The sequence below is a fragment of the Dasypus novemcinctus genome, chromosome 1 (assembly GCF_030445035.2).
Source record: "Dasypus novemcinctus isolate mDasNov1 chromosome 1, mDasNov1.1.hap2, whole genome shotgun sequence".
NCBI classification, from domain to species: domain Eukaryota; kingdom Metazoa; phylum Chordata; class Mammalia; order Cingulata; family Dasypodidae; genus Dasypus; species Dasypus novemcinctus.
The window spans coordinates 187,626,728-187,646,828 of NC_080673.1; the positions used below are offsets into that span (position 1 = coordinate 187,626,728).

The window sequence follows — 20,101 nt, forward strand, 5'->3', positions numbered from 1 at the left end:
TTCTTATGATTTTTCTGTAAATGTACAACTGCTCTAATTAAAAAAAATAAAGAAAGAAATCTAAAAATATCCTTTCATGAAACATTCCTGACAGAGGTTGGAGGATATATCAGAGATGGTATCTGGACAGAGGATGAATTCATGTCCCCTAATATGTTCTGTGGCCACCTGGCATGAGAAAAAATGTCATGAAAGCTTTGGTATTAGTTGAACATGAGTTCCAGTCCTAGGACTGCCACTTTTTTTTAGTTAGATAAATTACTCTCTGTTCCTGAGTTTCCCAATCTAAAATTGGTGATTATGATGCTAATCTGAAGTATTACTTCTAAATATTAGAGATTAAAAATAATAAATCCTCTTTAAATTGCTGAGGATTTTGAAAGTACTTATTATAATATTAAAATACTTTTTAATAATTAAAAAATTATATTTTATGGTCTTTATAATAGTAATTGGTGTTCAAATAATCCAATTGAAAATTAATAAAGGATTTGAGTGAGTGGACATATCTCCAAAGAATATATACCTACACTGGCCAGTAAACACATGAAGAGATGCCATTTTAGTTTCCTTGTTGCTAATGCAGATGCCATGCAATGGGTTGGTTTAAACCATGGGAATTTATTGGCTCCTGTTTTTGAGGCTTGGAGAAGTCCGAAATCAAGGTGTCTTCCAGGCAATGCTTTCTCCCAGAAGACTGTGGTTTTCTTGGATTGGTTGCTGGCAATCCTTTTCCCTTGGTTTTTCTGTCACATGGCAATGCACATGGAAACTGCTCTTGTCCTCTCTCTTCTCTTCCAGATTCTGTTGACGTTCAGCATCTGTCTGACCCCTCTTGCTTTTACTTTCCCTATAGCTTTCCCCATAAGTCCTTCAATAATTAGATTAAGGCCCACCCTGACTCAGGTGGGCCACATCCTAACTGAAGTAAGTCCATCAACCTTTACAACCCTTTGCAATCCTGCACACCTACAGGAATGAATTAAATTTAGGAGCACATTTTTCTGGTGTGCATAGCTCCACACCATCGCAGATGCTCAACATCATTAGTAATTAGGAAAATACAAATCAAATCCACAAGGAGATCCTATTTCACACCCACTAGGATTCCTGCAGTTAAAAAATGCAGAAAATGACAAGTGTTGGCGAGGAGGTAGAGAAGTTGTAATAATCATACACTGCTGGTGGGAATTTAAAATGGGCAGTCACTTTGAAAAACAGTCTGCTCATTCCTCAAAAGCATAAACATAGGGTTACCATATAAACCAGCAATTCCACTTCTAGGTACACATAAATTATCTCATTTACTCCTTAAAGCAACCCTTCCTATGAAAAAGGACCATTTGAAACCCTATTTTATATGCAAGAACACTGAGCCATAAGAGTATAGTTAATGAGTGGAAGAATTTGTTTTCTGATTATATTTTCTATTATTATGATATCATTGTATACATTTTATGTATTATTCTATAAAATACAAATAAATATATTTTAATAATAGTAGTAAACAGTACAGCTTACTTTCCTGCAACTAAATCACCAGCTTCCCTTATTTTTGCTCAGGTTTCTTCATTCTCTTCTCAGGCTTCAAGTGACCCTCTGCAAATCTCCCACTATTGCTAGCTTAATATGTATACAATATCCCCCCAAAAATACAAATAAAGTGACATTCCTGTCTACTCATAGTCACTAGCTTGCGACATCAATGATGCAACCTGAGATATTCAGGAACAGAGAGGCCCTATGCAAAAAGAACAGTTTAGCATACTTGCCCCTAGGAACCACTTTAATAATAGCTAACATTTTTTAATGCTTGTAAGTACCAGCTATTATTACAATATGCATTTTAAAAGCATTATCTTATTCAATTATCACCATAAGTCATTTTGTAAGTGAACAAAACCCAGCAACTTAGAAATGTCGCATAACATGCTCAAGGTAGTACAGCTTGTATGTGGGTGATCCAGCACTCAAATCCAGTGCCATTTCTCTCCAGGCCAGTCTCTCAGACATCATAGCACACTGCCAGTCCCCTTCTTGAGGGATAGGTGAGGGATGATGGGGAGGAGTGAGGAGGAGAGAAAGGTAGGATAACTAACTCTTTCCCAATTGCCAGGACTTACCTTACGTTAGCACTGAAAATCGCATGTGCCCAGAACTGCCTCAGTCCTGGGCAATCCAAAATAGTTCATCCTAAAGAAACGATTCATATTGACTTACTTTCTGACCGAAGAATTTGATAGCTGTGCATCATTCTTTTAAAACATGGGGAATATTTCCAAGGTGCAATTTCGGATTCCTATCTCCTTTTACAACTTATTTTTGATGACATATCATTTGTTGATTGGATCACTGAGCTTCATGTAGAACATCTAAAGATAGTAGTCAAGCATATTTTAAGAATATCAACAAAAGTGTTGATACCGTAATTAAGCACATCTGAAATCTGGTGTAAAATATAATTATGTGCTGCCTAGAAAACTGTTAGTTTGAACCAAGAAGAAGGAAAAGAAAAACACATCCCCTATTTAAAATGTCAAACTGATCATTGTTCCTTATTTTTCTCTTGACTATAGAGTGACATTTCCATGAACATGCATTTCTAGTTTAGTGATACAGGAAAACACAATAGCTATTACCAATTATTTAGTTTCAACTGAGCTGTCCATAAAGGACTTGTGAGAGTCTTGGCATCAATTGAAATTTTTTCCTTCCTCTCCTACCAACTCTATTTAAAGAAAGCATGGTCTGAGCTGTGTCATGAAATTAATCAGTCTTCAAGGTTTTGCTTCCAAAGAGTAGTTTCTATCCTCACCTCCTACATCTCATCCCAAAGGAAGTTATCTTTTTGGGGGATTATCTACTAAAATAAGAATCCAAAGTTTAGGCCCTTCAGGAGGAGGGATAATGTCTAGGAGGTGAGCATTCCAGTGTTCTTTTCCTATTAAGGTTTGTGGAAATTCTTTTAGCTATATTACTGGGCTAGTTGCTTGGTGTACCTGTTAGAAGGCAAGCTGGGTAGCTCCAAAGATTTGCAGGGTGTCTTGCATGGTGCCTGTCAAAGCAGACATTTCAGAAATGCTCATTTTCTCTTCTCCCTCACCTGCTGGTTGAAAAACAAAGTACATGGACATCAGTGTTCCATGTATGTTGAAACTGCTAGATAGTAGGATTTGTGAAGGCAGGAATGAAATGTGCCTTGTTCACTGCAGCCTATTTTTTTTTCTAACAGTGCAAGGAAAATAGTAAATGCTCAGGAGTATTCTACAAATTAAGGAATGAATGAAAGAGTTTCTGTGGTGTATCCCACTAGGGAGGTACATTTTGTGGTTTCCCACAAGACATATGGAGAATATGGAGAATACTTTCTGTCCGTTTTTATGACATTTGTCATAACTCTACCCATGTCTGGTTAGAATATAAACAGCAGTGCAATTGTAGCTTTTCATTGGAGATCATTTTAGGTGCCAGATGACTAAGAGCATATACAGTAGAAGAGAGAGCATTTCTGTCATGTATTGTTTGAGGAGCTTTTGTGACATTTTATTGGGGGAAAGTCATAGTCTCACCAGCTGTTCAATTTCTTCTTATTTTCTAAGAGGAGAGCTAATTCTGCTTCAAGAAAGACCAGTGATAAAAGAACATAATGAAAAATACAATCCACTAAGTTTTGAAAAATAATGGTTAATCTTTTTATTGTTTATGGAATATCCACTATTAAACAGGTCTTTCCCAGAATGTATATTTACCATTACTGAATAAAATATAATCCTAGAAATAGATGAATAATGTTTTTTCCTTCATTGATAAGTATTAGATCACCAAGTTACTGTGGCATGGTTTGCCACAGTTCTTACAATGTTGCATCCACTCAATCACTTGTTCCAGCCACTTTAGACCAGGTCAGTAAAATTATTAGGAAATTAGGCTTGTTTATTTAGTGGTGCTTGGGATTTAGTCATTTCTCCAAAAGAATTGCATCTGACAGTCAACAGATAAATGTTGCGCCATATCAACTGCAACATTTCTTATTGGCTCTACGTATCACATGTCCCATCTGCCTATTCTTTCTAAGTCTCATAATGTTGATCCAGTATGTTATGATTATGATAAGGATGATGATGATGACCACTTCCAACATTTTCTGAGCACATACTATGTGCCTTGAATTAGTCAAGAGGCTTTCAATATATCCATCCTTTTAATCTTTATGACAATTCTATAGGTTCTAGCATTGCTTACTTATGGAGATGAAGAAATGAGTCGTAAAGGAGAAAAGTCCATTGCCACCTAAGAAATGGAGAAGATGGGATTCAAAGGCAGATATTCTAGGACCAGAGCCCATACACCTCACTGTTGCACTTTTGTCTTGATGTTCTGATTTCCTGTTAATGTCAGAACACTTCCTGGAGCCTCCAACACTTATCTGGGGCTCGTGCTCTTCTGACCTCCTACCAGTCTCCCATTGGTGGTTTTGTCTTGCTTCCTGCTTAAGTCATCATAGTCCTTGCTTCCCTATATCCCGTGATGGGATTCAGCCCTGAATGCCCATTGGCCAGAACAACATTGGTCGCTCTACTTCCCTCCCCATCTACCCGATATTTCCAGTCAAGAGACCCATCTAGGACCATGCATCCACATTTGTTGAATAACTTTAGACCTTACTACCCTTTGGCAGAGCTGTGCCTTTGGAACTTTGGGACAGTGCTGTACCTAACCTTCCATTTGCTCCAGGACTGTCTTTCAACCCTGAAGGCCCATATTGATGAGTCCCAGCAAGCAATGCTTCATTTCCACATAGATGATATATTGAGGGAGATCATATACAAGAAAGAGCCAGAACACCCCTCCTTAGTGCCAGGAATAACTCAGTAAATCAGTGTAAATTATGTTGCAAATATATATAGTTAATTATCTTTGGCTGTAATCTATTTTATCTTTCCTCCTAACATACTCCCAGTGGAGCTCAGCTACTTAAAACAAAAATCCCATTACCTCTTAACTATCTCTGTGTAACAAAGAGGTAGCTAGCACTGTCATCCATAATTCACGGAATACTTTATATAGTTAAATGACTTTCTCAGAGTCAAATGACAATGCTGGTTGGCAAATCCCATGGATCAATTCTGTCTCCTTTGATTTACTGTGCTCTTTAGGCAGATGGGAAATGTTCAATGTGTTTTAATAGGTGCAGGTTTAACTATGTGCCACATGTCATTTCATGCCAATTTGGGATGGTCTTTACCTGCTGCCTTTATCTTCTTGTACCATGGGGTTAAAATAGTCGCTGCTCTGTATGGGTGGTGGAAAACATCCGCATTGTGCATTGTTTCATGTTAAAGATGGATGATGTGAATTTACAACCAGAGTCAGCTTGGATGACTATGTTATTCATTCAATACATATTAATTTAATGCCTATGATGCGCCAGTTCCTGTGCTGGGGAAAACAGTGGATAAGAGATGAGGCTTCTACTCATATGTAGCTCAAATTATAGTGTGGAGAAAAGGAGAGATGAGAGAAAAAAAACATAAATAAGCAATATGATTTAATATAATGACAAATGCTGTGAAAAATATAAATGAGAGTGATATGATAGAGAATGGAGGAGTGGAAAGGTAGTGTCTTTAAACAGAAGAGTCAGGGAGAACCTCTCTAAAGAGATGATGCTTCAGTTGAGACCTGAAAAGTCATATGGAGATGGGCATGCGAAAAAAACTGTGAAAAGGAATTCAAGGAAGAGGGAAGAGCAGGTACAAAGGCCCAATACAGGAGGGAGCTTGGCATGCTACTGTGGACGGCAAGAAGTCAGTGTGGCTGTGAGATACTGTGGTGGGGGATGGGATGGACAGTAGCGTTAAAGGTAGTGTGAGAGGTGGACAGGGGCCAGATCACATGGAGCTTCACAGGGTGGGTGTATGTAGTTATGTAAATATGTACATATTATTTATAAGTGCTGTGGGAAGTACATGAAACTCTCTAAGGAGGACAGTGAAATGATCTAATTCAGGTTCTTAAAATGCCCTTCTGGCTGGATTGAGAACACAGGGCTGCAGTAGAGGAAAACAAGAGGAGCAGACAGATGAGATGGTAGGCATTTGCTCTAATCCAGGTGAAATATGAGGGTGTTTTAAGCACCATCCATAGGTCTATCCTATGCAAATATGCATTGAGTGCCTCCTCTGTGCAAGACGTTCAGGTCCACACTTGTCCCACTCCCCTCTGGCTCTTCACACACAGATCGATAGCTACTTTTTCACCTCCTGAGCTACCCTTCCAACCACTTCTTTGCCTTGCTACTCTTACTTAGCCTTTAACCTAGATATCAATTTCTCTTAGTAAATTCCCAAGTCAAAGTTAGTCACCCCATAGTACCCTAAACTCCCCTTATATAGATCTTATCCTCTATCTTTTTGTATCTTTGCTTAACTCTGTTCCCCACTGGACTTTAAAATGTTTGAAGAAAGGCCTGTGCTTTATCACTTTTGTATATGCAATATTGGGAACATTGTAGACATTCAATAAATGTGTGTTGACGAATTTCATCTCTAAGCTTATAATAATAATTGTAGCAAACAGTGTATGGTAAGGTCCCATTTATAAATCTAGATATTTTGATTCTGGGATGATACAGGGTTTGAACCATGGATTTTACTTGCTTTTCCGTAAGTAAATAAATAAATAAGTCCATAGACTTCTTTTTATTACCAAGCTTCAAAGATTACTGTAGATAAAGATATTGCTAAATCATGGGTCATCCATTAATGCCCCATTTTTAGAGCAGAATTCTGAAGTTTGAGCATTGGTGGGTATGTTTTTGGATAATGGGTTGAACCTGAGATTTGCATACTTAAAGTACATTTATTAACTCTCCTGGATACTTAGTTTTAACGTTTTATAATGCTTTGATCATTACAGCAATCCTATGTGGTTGTCCTCGTCTCAGTTCAATGATCTCCTTTTAAGATAAACTTGATCATATCACTGCCCTACTTAGAACCTATCCATGTCTTCCATTGTTCGTAGACTCAAACCCATAAACCTCACTTTGGTGTGCATTTGGGGAGGGATCCTAACCCCTGCAACAGACAGGTTCAATTCCTAATCCAGAGGTGTGAGTGTGAATCGATTTATAAATAGGAACTTTGAAAATGTTGGAAGTTAAGATGAGGCTAAATTGAATGAAGGTACTTAATTCTGATATGGCTGCAGTCCTACAAGCAGAGGAAATTTGGATGTAGCCAATTAGGAAAATCCAGAGAAGGAGAGAGAACGTGTCATGTGACAGAGGCAAAAATTCATCTACAAGCCGAGGAGTGCCAAGGATTGCTGACATGCCGTTCCCAGAATGCTAGACTCCAGGAGAATACAGAGCTTAAGGAGACCTTGATTTTGGACTTCTAGACTTCATAGCTGTGAGACAATAAATTCCTGTTGTTTAAGACAACGAGTCTGTGGTGTTTTGTCATATAGCCCTGGAAAATCTAGGCACCCACAACTCCCTGAATGTTTCTGTTTACCTTGTTAAGCTCATGGCCTGCCTTGCTCCCTCTTTGTCTGACTTCTGGCTATGACAGACTTTTCTCTGTCCCTTGATCATTCCAAGAATCACAGGCTTTACCAGGTACTGTTTTCTCTGTCAGCATCTCTGCTCTTCAATCTTTTCTCATTCCACATTCATCTAAGTTTATACAACATTTCTTCAAGAAAACATTTTGAGATGTCTCCCCTTCACTCAAACTGGTAGATATATTCCACCTCGTCTAAACTCCCTGCACTCCTGTTATCTCTCCTTCACAGTGCTTTGTCACTTTGAATTATTTACTTAAACATAAATGCGTTTGATTACTGCATGTCTCAGTGCTAGACTACAGTCACCATGTGTGAATCACTCGGTCCCTTTTGCTCATTGCTGTGTCTCCAGGGCTTACCACATTATTTGACAATTTGTTGGTGTTCAGTGAATAGATGTTGATGGAAAATAAAGATGGAATCAAAGAAACATTAACATACTCATTGATAATTCCTAATCATGTGAGAATATTGAAACCCCTAGCTCCCAGTTCCGCTGCACCCACTGACATGGTTATAAATAGATAATCCTTGAGAAACTATAAAGCCCCCTTGGCTCTTAAAACTAAGAATAAGCCAACCATAGTGAATTCAAGTTTTAACTCACCTGCACTAATCATTAACTCAGCAGGAGAGCTCTATTACTCATGACATATGATTCTCCTGCAAGTTCACATTTTATGTGAAAAAAACTCCCCCAAATTAATGGAATTAGAATTCTCAGTCTCGGTGATTTCAAGTGACAGCACTCAACAAAACATAAAGGGATTTTGGTGAGAAAAAGGCTAAATGTCTTTTCTGCGTGCATGAATCAGACAAGAATGCCAAATACTTTAAAATGCTAGCTTGTGGATGAATGATGACTCTAGCCCCAAAATAGCATGTGTCATTGCTAATCATTACAAATCTACTATCTGCCTGCAATTCTGTGAAAACTCCCCATTGCGTGCTACTTTCCTCCTGGAGGGATACAGAGATCTTTAAAAAGTAAAATAAAAGCTTCATGCTTAATTGGGCAACAGTGAAAAAGCAAAAGGATTGGTGGTTTTTTTTTAAAGCTGAGTTTTCAAGAAAGCTAGTGGGAAAACTGGAAGAAACAACATGTCATACCTTCCCTTCAGGCTGATGTTTAGTTATTAATGACAGTTCAGAACATCTCCTGCTTCTTTACTTAAGCCAATCGCCAAAGTCTGTAGATACTGACACTGCAGATCTCACCGACGGCTGTCTTTCACCAGCAAGTAAACAAGAGTTTTGACCCTTCGGATTTAAAAAGCAAAAGAGCAAACACACTTGGGCTCGCATCCTTGGGTTAACAGTGCTGAGCTGAGAAATGTGCCTCTCACTAAGCTTATCAAGTATCTCTTTCTTTGTTGTTGAAACCAAAAGGGCTGTTACACATGTCAATCAAGGTATCCATGTGTCAAGGAGTCAGGTAGAAATGGAGTGTGTATGTTGAGGGAAAGGTATTAAACCACAGAGGAAAATCAGTTTGGGGAATTATGTATGAATGAAATAGATCTTTCCAATCTTGTGAATAATACATAATTAAGCTATATCTGAAATACTATTGTGGATTAGAGTTGAAGATGTCTGAGTTTCATCCTCTTTTTCAGTATTTTAGTGATTTATTCCAGGAAGCCAAACAATCAAAAACTGCTAAAAATTCACCACCACCACCACCCCCAATTAAAAACATTCTAATACTTCATCTTGGGACTAAGAGTTCAAAACAGCAGCAGTCACACAAGCACACACAAATGTACACACACACACACAAACAACTTAGAAGTATTGGGGGGAGCAAGTGAACTTTATGCCCCCCCACCACCACTTCTTTAGGTCATCTCTACACAAGAGTCTGATCAAAGAAAATTAAAAAATAAAATAAAACATTGGCAATATTTGACATTGAGTACACAGAACAAATTCCTTCAATATTTGCATAATCTCATTTTAGGAAGTCTTTCCAGAACTGTTTGTGAGGACCTTCCTCCATCTCCCAGTGCAGCAGACACAGAGACACAGGGGGCATATGGTAGAGGAGGATGAACTGAGGTTTTAGAATCTGCCGTTTTCATAATGCAGGCTATGTCTTTTCCCAGCTCCATAGCAGTGGGCAAATTATAACCCTCAATTTTCTCACCTGTAAAATGGAAATAATAGCAATGTCAATCACCAACAGAAACTGTAAGGATGAAAAAGGGAGTATGCGTATACAGACAATTCACACTGAGTAAATATTCATTTTCCCTTCGTAGATATAAGGGATGCAATGAAGACCCAATCCTTTAAGCCAAGCAGTTAAACAAGGGATAAACTGCATAAATAAATAGTTAAAATATGAAAAAGAAGTGCAATAATGAAGAGATATACAGATTTTTCATAGAGGAAGGCCAAGAGTAAGCTTCCCTGGATGGGATGTGGAAGCAGAATGAAAGTGGACAGGTGATACTCAAGAGCTGCTCCTTGAAGGATGAAGTATTTAAATAAATAATGATTTACCATCAATTATCTAAAGAGACATAAGCTGGAGTGCTATGAAGATTATAAAATGGTTTATACAGAACTGATGTTACTATCAGCATAACCACTTGGAAAAGTAATATGTAAGAACTTAGTAAAATTTTAAAATGTGTGATTCAGTGCCTATGAAACATAATTTCACTTATAGAATTACTCTAGAAAAACTCTTCCTAACTAAAAGTAAAAGGAGGGTCAATGTAGGATATTTTGATTTGTTAATTGAGAGCCAAAGCCACTTGAGGATTTTAAAATGGTTAGTGACACAATCTGACTTTCATTTTTAAAGGATCACTCTGCTGTCATATAGAGAATAGATTTCAGGGGTCTCCAGAGAGTTAGCTTGTAGACCACTTGAGGGACTGTTCACTAATCCAGCCAGACATGAGATAGCTTGTTTCAGGGTAGTAGCAGTGGATATGGGGAGATGTTGGAGTCTGGATATATTTTGAAATTAGATACAACAATTTTCTAAATTGTGGAAAATGTGTGCAATGGGATCCTGTTCAGCTGCTGAAAAGAATGAACTAAGTTAATAACAGAAAGAATATAGACATAGTTGGACTCATTTATAGGTTCTCTATACATGGCTCTTGTGCCCCTTTTATTTGAACCCATAATTAGCACTACACTTGATAAATATATGCTCCAGAGACTTAAATCTTTGGTCCATTCATGTGCCAGCTGAGTTGCAACACCTACTCTCCAGGTCATTGGATTCACCCAGGACATCTAACAAGGAGATGATGATGAACAAGGCGTATCCCAAGGAACAGAGTGTCCCCAGCTGCAAGCAAGGTAGTGCCCTCCATCTGCCCTGTGGGATCTAAGCCCCTTCTCAGTTAGAAACATAACGGGCACCACCATCCCCAAATCCTCAGGATTGAGAAATGAACAATGTATTAACTATTACTCTACTATAGACGTATTACTATTCTAGCAATGGAAGAATTCTTATCTTTGATGTAAAGTCAATGGCCACCAGAGGTTCTGAGGGATGGGAGAGGGAAGAATAGGTGTATTATGGGGGTTTATCCAGAACACTGGATTTGTCCTGCATGACATTGCAGTGATGGATACAGGCCTCTATATATTTTGTCATAACTTACAAAATTATGCAGGACAAAGTGTAAACTGTAATGTAAACTGTAGTCTGTGGTTAGTAGCAATGCTTAAATATGGGTTCATCAACTGAAACAAATGTACCTCACTAATGGAGGAAGTTGTTTATGTGGGAAAGTATGGGAGGGAGAGGGAATGGGGTATATGGGGATCCCTTATAGTTTTATGTAACATTTATGTAATCTAAAGCTTCTTTAAAAATAAAAATATAATTATAAAAAATAGAGAATTCTTAAAAATAATGTTGTAAACCAAAGATAGGTTGCACAATGATAATCTACTATGATAGATTTCATGTGAATTTAAAAAATCAGTTCTATATATTGCTTGTGAATTGATTTATGTGTCTTTGGTAAAAGTTTAAAAATGCATTAGAAGAACTGGAGAGAAGAAAAAATGTGATCCCAACTACATGCCATCATTTATTTCATAAAAATAAATTGAAAAAAATATTGTTAATAAATACCATGGAGACAGCTGTATGATATCTATATCTACCTATCTATATACACACAAGCATACACAGGTGGTTTGCTCTATTTTATGTCCAGATTTTAATTTAAACAGAAAAACAAAAGAATATAATCATAAATAAGGCCATAGTCCTATAATCAATTAGAGAAAATATAAACGCAAGAGAGTTTGTTTTAAGGACTACTTGGAAACTATTTGCAAAATATTATGAGGGTTGAAAAGATGTTCCAATCAAACATAAGAAAAGGATGGAGAGATTCAGCAGGTTAATACATATTCAGCAATATTGCAACAGGTAAGAATGGAAAAGAACAGGAAAAAAAACCAGTCATTAAAAATAAGAGCAAAGGCAACTTTGGGGAAGAGCCTTTCCTTTCATCTCATAGAATCTAGATCCAATTGATGGGTCCTCCCCATCCCATCCCACACTCCAAAAAATAAAGAACTGATTTTCATCATTATAATAAATTGTGCAGCAAATATGAAAAAAAAGCATCTATTGGAGGCTTTTTATTAAAGAATGTATTATGATTTCAGATAACAAATATATGGAAAAAGGTATTGAAAGACTATTTTATCTCTCTAGATTGTTTACATTTGATTAACCAGGGACTAGATTATATGAAAGCTTGAAGTCTTAAACAGATTTTCAGAACCAAAAATGAGCTAAATAGCCTAATCCGAGTATTCCACTTAATTGAATATAAAAGAATTGCTTGATAACTTGACAGCTATCTACTAAACTGACTGCAAAATCTGCAGGCTACTAAGTGTAACCTAGGTGGCAATTCAGGTTTAGAAGCTTGGTTTAACAGAAACCAATGGATGGTTGTGCAACTCCACTCTCTCACCGGTGTCCAACCCTGAGGATTTATAATAATTGTCTCAGTTTCTGAATCCTTATTTTCATGTGGCACTAATTTATTACTTCCTTATATGTGTGTGTCATATTCTGACAAATCAGCTGATAAAATCAGATGCTAACAACCAGTGGTAAGGCAGAATGATGTGCCAGTATTGTGCAATGATGTGGTGGCTATACGATTGGACTCAGGTTTTTAGTTTTTTTCTCCCTCTGCAGATATCTGATTTGAATATTTGGGTTTCTTTCTGTAAATAACCCATATATTTACTTTATAATAACTCAGACCTTATTGTTAATTGTGAATGAGCTAGACAGCAAGCATTTGTATTTATTTAGAAAGAGTCTCTTTTATGATTCTTTTTAGTAATTGTCTCTGTATGCCCTATCGCCATTTACTTGCCACAGCTGGATTTGGTCTATAAATAGCTCTGTGAAATGACAGGCAGTTTTCAAGGCTTGTTGGCATGGAATCAATAGGGGCCCATATGAATCAATTACATTGTCCCTGGCAGGGTTACCATGGAAGCTCTAGCTACTCATAGCACCTTGCTCCTCCCCTCTCGGGAGCATTCTCTGTGATTCTTTAATTAGAATGGATGCAATGTATTTAGTAATGGAAAACTTCCTTGAGCGAGTTCTGTAAAGGTGTCAGACAGAATTCAACTAGCCATGCATATTCAAAGAAGACTAATGTGAAAATGCAAATGCTTCTTCTAATTGAATTCCTTAAAAAAAGAAAAAGAAAGGGCAAAAAAGCAGGCTCTTCTTTCTTGGACATAAGCTTCATTTGATTGTAAAGAAATTATGTTTGATATTCCACCTTTACTAAGACACAAAACAAAGCAGTAGTTCTTAAAATAACCTCCTTTGCTGTGGATATAATAATCAGTAGTAGCCATTTCTTCAGCTGCTCCCTGGTGCTATCTTAGAATTAACCTGCCTAAAACAGCTTCATGATGGGCACAATCCAAGAGCAAATTAGGACCAATAATTGAGTCCCTACTCTGTCTCTGGCTCTGTGTTAGGCACTGGGATACAGAGAGATAAATACACACCTTATCTGCAAGGCATCATGGACTAATGAGTTGGCAAGATAGACAAGCAAACAGACAATTCTAACAGAATAATAAGCTCCATGCACTGGTCTGCAGGGAGCGCTTTAACCAAGCAGAGGAAGAGCCTCAAACTTGGAGATGGGGGATATTGAGGACACACATCCTAAAGAACAGTGCACTGGAGATAAATTATAAAGGATAGGCAGAGGCTGTCTAACTAGCTGGCATGGGGTAAGGACAAAAAAACAGAAGAAAAGTTATATGAAAAGACCTGGCTTGCTGAAAGACTAGGATGTATTTTAGAAACTGGAAATATACTGGCATGTTTGGAAAACATATTGCTGGTACCTGTAGCCAGTATCCATATCATGAAAAAACTTGTCTACCATCCTAAGATTCTGGGCTTTATCTTGAAGGCAGTGGTTGAAAACCACTTCTACTTTAAGGAAAAACAACATGTTGCAAACTAGAGAAGAGTATAGTATGTTAAGCAAAATTTTTGAGGTGGCAAAATTTTGGAAATGTTATTTTAACTTCCTTTAATTAAAAAGAATTATCTGCATCCACAGTTTCAAAAGAAGGAAACAAAAATAAGTTGCAGAAAAATAATTTAGAAGGACGTTATATTTTTATATTTGCCAGACTTGAGTTTTTTTCATACCCCATCCTGCACCCTCTAGTTTATGAAAAAGGCTAATAATCATAATTTGTATTGTATTTTACTAAAAATAACCACACATGGGCCTAAGCATTTCATAGATATTTACATTTTATCTTTACAATCACACTGTGAGGGAATTATTGGTTCTCTCATTTTAAAGATGAAGAAACGAAGTAACATAGAAGGAACTGGCCCAAGGACAATGGACAGCCCTTGCTGAGAAGAGGTGACCCTGGTATTTGAATCTAGGTTGCTTTACTGCAAAGCTCTTCTTCTTGTTCTGTTGTGGAGGCACTTGACTTCCACACACTTCTTGGATATAGTTGAACACATGTATACCACCCAGTTAGAGCTGGGCAGAATGTTAAAGAAAACAAGCAACATAACAGGCTGCATTCTGTGGTTTTCATGGCTAATGTACCTCCAGAAACATCTGAGTGTGATTACTTGAGTAACCTATTCTCAAGCTGTTAGGAATTTAAATCTGCATGAGGTTTATGCACAGCTCCTTAAATTAACTCATTAAGCATGTTTTGTTCCCCTTTACATCTGAGTTATAGTCCATTTCTTTAGTGTGCACGATTTTTTAAATTGCTTTAAAAACATGAATGTGAAATAAGCTATATTTTTTCTGTCTTTAGGGCACCACATGATCCTGAGGTAAATGTGCTTTGGACAAGTTGTTTTATCTCAGTCATAAAAAGAAAAGAAAATTAGTCTTAATGGTTTAAATAATTCAAAAAAAAAAAAAAAAAGTCTTCAATGGCAGTGCCTCCCAGACATGAATTATGAGCACATCTCGTACTCTCTGCTCAGGCCCTTCTTTGGGCTATACTCCATTTACGGGGAGCCAAGGCCAATGCACATGGTGGTATGGAATGTCTCCCTAATGTCAATGAAGTTCATGGGGAATGTCAAATGAGCAGTCATCTAATATCCTATTTTGTATAAGATACATTTATTATACGCATGTCAGTAATGAAAAGACCCACTGGTAAAATACAATCTAGCATCATTTTTAATGAATTGTTATTAAGCATAAATTACATGCCTATATTCACCCATTTTTGCCTTCATTTCTTTTAACTTGTGATAAAGCTTACCCATGACAGTTGGTTTTATTGGCCTGCATTAGCAAGTCTCCCTCCGTCCCCAGGTATTATTAGTATCTATGAAACAATCCCTATCATGTGTCATCTTCACAATAACCTGAAAGAACCTTCTAGTAATTTTTCATTAGCACTAGTACTAGTGTTGATTTTATTCTAAAAATGAGACGCTAAAACCTGACAAAGTTATGTGATTTGGCTCGGGACACACAGACGCACAGCCTAGCCATGAGCCTCAGTCTTCTGGCCTTGAAACCCTGCTGTCCTCCTGTTACGTCACACTGATAGCAAGGCAGTGTGGAATTTGTAAGGGTAGTTACCCAAAGGAAAATCCAGCTTCTGTTTTCGAATGAAAAGGATATAATGCTAAAATGAACTAAAGACTAAATGGCTGTTTTACAGACCTCCTTAGTTCCCTCAGGTCATTGTAATTGCAAACTCTGTTAAATTGGCTACTCTTTTAATCTCTACTTTCTAAAATCTCACTGCTTTTTATGTTATGTCTTTAACTTTTAAGGACCTAATCAAAGTCTTCTTTACCTTTAGAGAACTTGTCCTTCAAAATAATCTGTGCAGTAAACCATTTTATCTAATGCATTAAGACCAGTTAGTAGGGAAATTATGTTTCTTGACCAATAATCTGGTAGGTTTGCATTGGTGTAAATTGAATTCTGTCAACACAAGCATATGAGGTCCATTTTCAGAAGCTAAATTTCCTTTTTACCCAGAAACCTGTCAACTTGGGAATGAAACTTGTCTTTCAACTTGATTAGCACTGTTGTATTCTGTGAAAACCTCAGTCTTCAACATTTAGGTATATCTAGATTTTTGAGAGTACATCGCAAAGATTCTGCCTGGTAATTAATAATCTGGTTGTTCATATGATAGCCTCTTATGACTATTTTTGTTCTTATTCATTGTAGTACCTTTTGATCAAAGGATGGCACTTCATGAATTTTCTATTCAACATCTTTTAGATGATATTTCTTAAAGCTGAGAGTTAAATTTGTTATTAAAAGTATAAAATCAGTGTCTTTTCCCACTTCCAACTTGGTTGAAGATATTAGTTGAGTAGACTCAAAACATAGTAGAAACTTATGGTTAATTTAAAAAATCTACCTGCTGTGATCTTTAATGCATAAAACCAAATTGAATGATAATTGAGGCTCAGAATAAAGCGTATACATTTTGCTAGTGAACTGGAGAACTTGAAAAAGAATACCCAGTTTAATTCATCACACATGTATTAACTTTAAAGAAAGGGAATTTTAAGATAAAATCAGGGAACACATAGATAGCAAACTGTTCCTGAAATTGGTGACATAAGATTCTATTTATGTTTTGGGCTTCTGGTAAATGTAAACAGCCCTTCTGAAGAAGGCTAAACTGCAAGGCTATGATCTTCTTTCTGAATTCTTCAATATGTTAATACTGGCGTTCACATTCAAATGATCCTCATTACAGAGAGAAGACTATCAATCATTCTTCTGAAGCACTGAATGTTGTTTCTAGCCCATTTCAGTTCATAAAATATGAAAATATGGGAGCAGTATAGAGATGCACATTTTGTTTCTTTAAAATGTGATGCAATTTTTCTTTTGGTTCTCAGAGTTACTCATAAATGCTCTTCCATTTCCAGAGTTTGAACTTCCTAATTATTAAATTTTAAGAGCTTTTCTAAACTTTGTTTTATCTAAATGAATCCTATTATATACGTTGGCTTTTTAAAAGATGAATTTGTATATTAGGAGATGAATATTTAGATTTATAAACTGTAATCAATCTCCTAAAATCATGGTGCTTTCAATCATGCTTCCTTCTACGCCATTCCATTCAACCTGAGGCCAATCTCTTATTTACTCTCCTGGCTCCCAAGATGCTACATATAATCATAGCTAACATTTAGTTAGAATTTACTGTGTGCCAGGCATAGAGTAATGCTTTGTATTACTTAATTTAGTCTTCACAACACCTTTATGAAGAAAGTATTATTGTTATCCGTATTTTTTGTGTGGGGAAATTAAAATAAAGAGAAATTTATATGCCCAAGGTCACAGAGATAGTGTGTAGTGAAATCAGGACCTAGTAAACAGAATGATTCCAAAGACTTTCAGATAGAATTCTCATTTTCCTTTATTTCCCCGGGGGCATCCTTTCTGCCAGAGAACGCATTTCCTACTGGTTTCCCATAAGCCAAACTCATTCCCACTCCAGGTCATCACTATTGCTGACCTTCTCACCAGAATGTTCTCTCCTCCACCCTTTCATTTATTCAAATCCCACTTCACTTATTCAAATCTCTCAAGTCTCACCTTCCTGATGAAGCTAAGTGGAACATGCCTGTGCTTAAAACCCTTTAAAGATGCCCAATTTCCGAAAGGATAATTCCCAAACATCTGAGCCTTCATGATCTGGTCCCTATAAAACTCTCTAATCTAATCTCTGTCTTAACTGCAGCAATATATCATACATGTGCACATTTTATATTGCAGCCATTTTTGTGAAGTAGATCTCTGCCCCCCCACTATTTGATGTTTTTCTCTAGAATTATCCTTTCTCTCCTTCATTGCCAGGTGTTTTTCTCTTCCTGTTTAACATTCCACTCAGCATATTTATCTTCTGCTGAAAAAGTTATTCTTAACTTTACTTCACCTTCCAATTAATGCCTCCATATTTCTTTCCTTCTGCCAAAGACTTACCTACACATAGGGTTTCCAGTTTTTCTCCCTTCTCCTTCCTCTCGAGTGCCGTCTGATCAAGATTTGGCTCAGATGAGTCTCCTCACAAAGATCTTGTCAAGGTTCTGAGTGATCACGTCGTCGCCTTTCTGCTCATCGTGGTGGTCATACTTTCTTTGTGGGCCTTTGCAGATACTATTTCTTCTACCTGGTCCCATCCTCCTTCAGATCTTGATTCAAATTTCATCTGATTGGTTAAGGCTTCCCCATTCACAATCAGAAAATTCTCTTTCTCTCAACATATTCTGACCCTTTCCATGCTTCATTTCTCAAGAGCACTTAGAACTTAGGTTTCATATTTACCTGTGTGTTTTTATATTTTACTATATAAATGACTTCATATTTTACATGTGTGCTTTATTTTTACTTTGAGCTTCTCATTCCTAGAGAATGGTCTAGTGTGCAAGGGATTTCAGTCTGTTTTTGTTTTTGTTTTTCTAATAACATACTTTCCAGTTTCTAGAAAAGCTTCTACCTAGTACATAGTTGATCCTCAATTAACAGTCGTTAAATGAACAGTGAATCATTGAAAGTACCCTCAATACACTGCAAAAATTTTATTTATTTTTTGGCTATTTTTCTTACTGCTTCTGTGTATTGCGCATCCTTTACTAGCTGATTCCTCCAAAATGCCTGGCTATCTTATAAGATTCAGCTTGAATACTAAATTGTTTGTTTTTTTCACGTTAGGAAAAACATGGCTAAGGTCTCAACAATTTCTAATCTAAGTAAATGACTATGGGTAAGTACCTTCATTTCTCTAAGCTTCATTTGCATGAGATGGCAAGTAAGGGGCTAATATGCTTATCTTTGCACCTGACACACTGGAAGAGCTCAACGTATCTTTATTATTATTAATCCACTCCTGATGGCTCTATCCCCAGTCTCTGGTAGAATTAACCATCACTCACTTACTACATTACATTACTTATGCTACTAGACTACTAGAATCTCTTAGAGGGTAAGGACTGTGTTTTATTGATTTTTATGTCTTTGTGGACATAACACAATGCTTGGGACATAAAAATCTGAATGTTAATGTTGAGAACTACCATTTATTGTGTGTTAATTTTATACAAGGTAATGTGCTTAGAAGTCTATAAGCATGATCTCATTTAACTCTCAAAACTCACTTATTAAGTAAGACCTTTTGTTTTTAATTTTACATTTCAGCAACCTCAATCAGGTTAACTTACTTCATCAAGATCACACAATGAGTAAGTGACAAAACTGGGACTAGAATTAAAGTCTCTCTGTAAAATTTTGCTCCAAATCCCTTTACAGTGACCAGAAAACGCAGATGGATTGGATAGATGGATGGATGAAGAGTGTTTTTGGCCACCCCAACCCTTACTCTTTCTTATTTTCTCACATATGTAATTCTGAAACACATATAGGCTGCGCTACAACATTTTAGCAATTAACCACCCAATGATTGAAATTATTATATCAGTTTTGTGTTTGTTTTACTTTATTTTTTCTTTTAACTTCACTGTAAAACTCATTAGGACAAGGAACATATCTCTTAAATTGACACAATATAGTTCCTCTCTGTTCTAGAAAAAGGTTGTTAACTTGGGAAGATACAGACAGTATTGTACAGTAAAGTTATAGGTTTTAGAATTAGACTGGCATAGTCCACTCACCTTCACCACTTTCTGCCTGTGTAATCTTGGACAAATTAGTTAACCTCACTGAACCTTAGTTACCCTAGCTGCAGAGTGGAGATAATGTTTGAATAATAATTGGACTTAGTGTAAATGGCTGACTTCATGTGTGTAAATTGTTTAGAAGAACACAATCTGTTTGCTGTTTTTTTCTTTGGGTATTTTTCTGTTTTGCACATGCATTAGATATGATTTACTTAAATGCCACTTAAAGAACAAGCTTAAACCACAACTTTGAATTTTATTCCTAAGTATAGTATAGTTAATAATATCATCTTTATATAGTCATATATATTTTCTTGGTGATTGCTTCTT

At 36.7% G+C, this 20,101-nt stretch overlaps 1 protein-coding gene across 3 annotated transcripts in view; it reads left to right on the forward strand.

Annotated features, from left to right (window-relative positions):
* KCNIP4 (potassium voltage-gated channel interacting protein 4) overlaps positions 1–20,101 on the forward strand; it is a 1,217,739-nt gene that overhangs the window by 561,213 nt on the left and 636,425 nt on the right. The window lies entirely within an intron of this gene.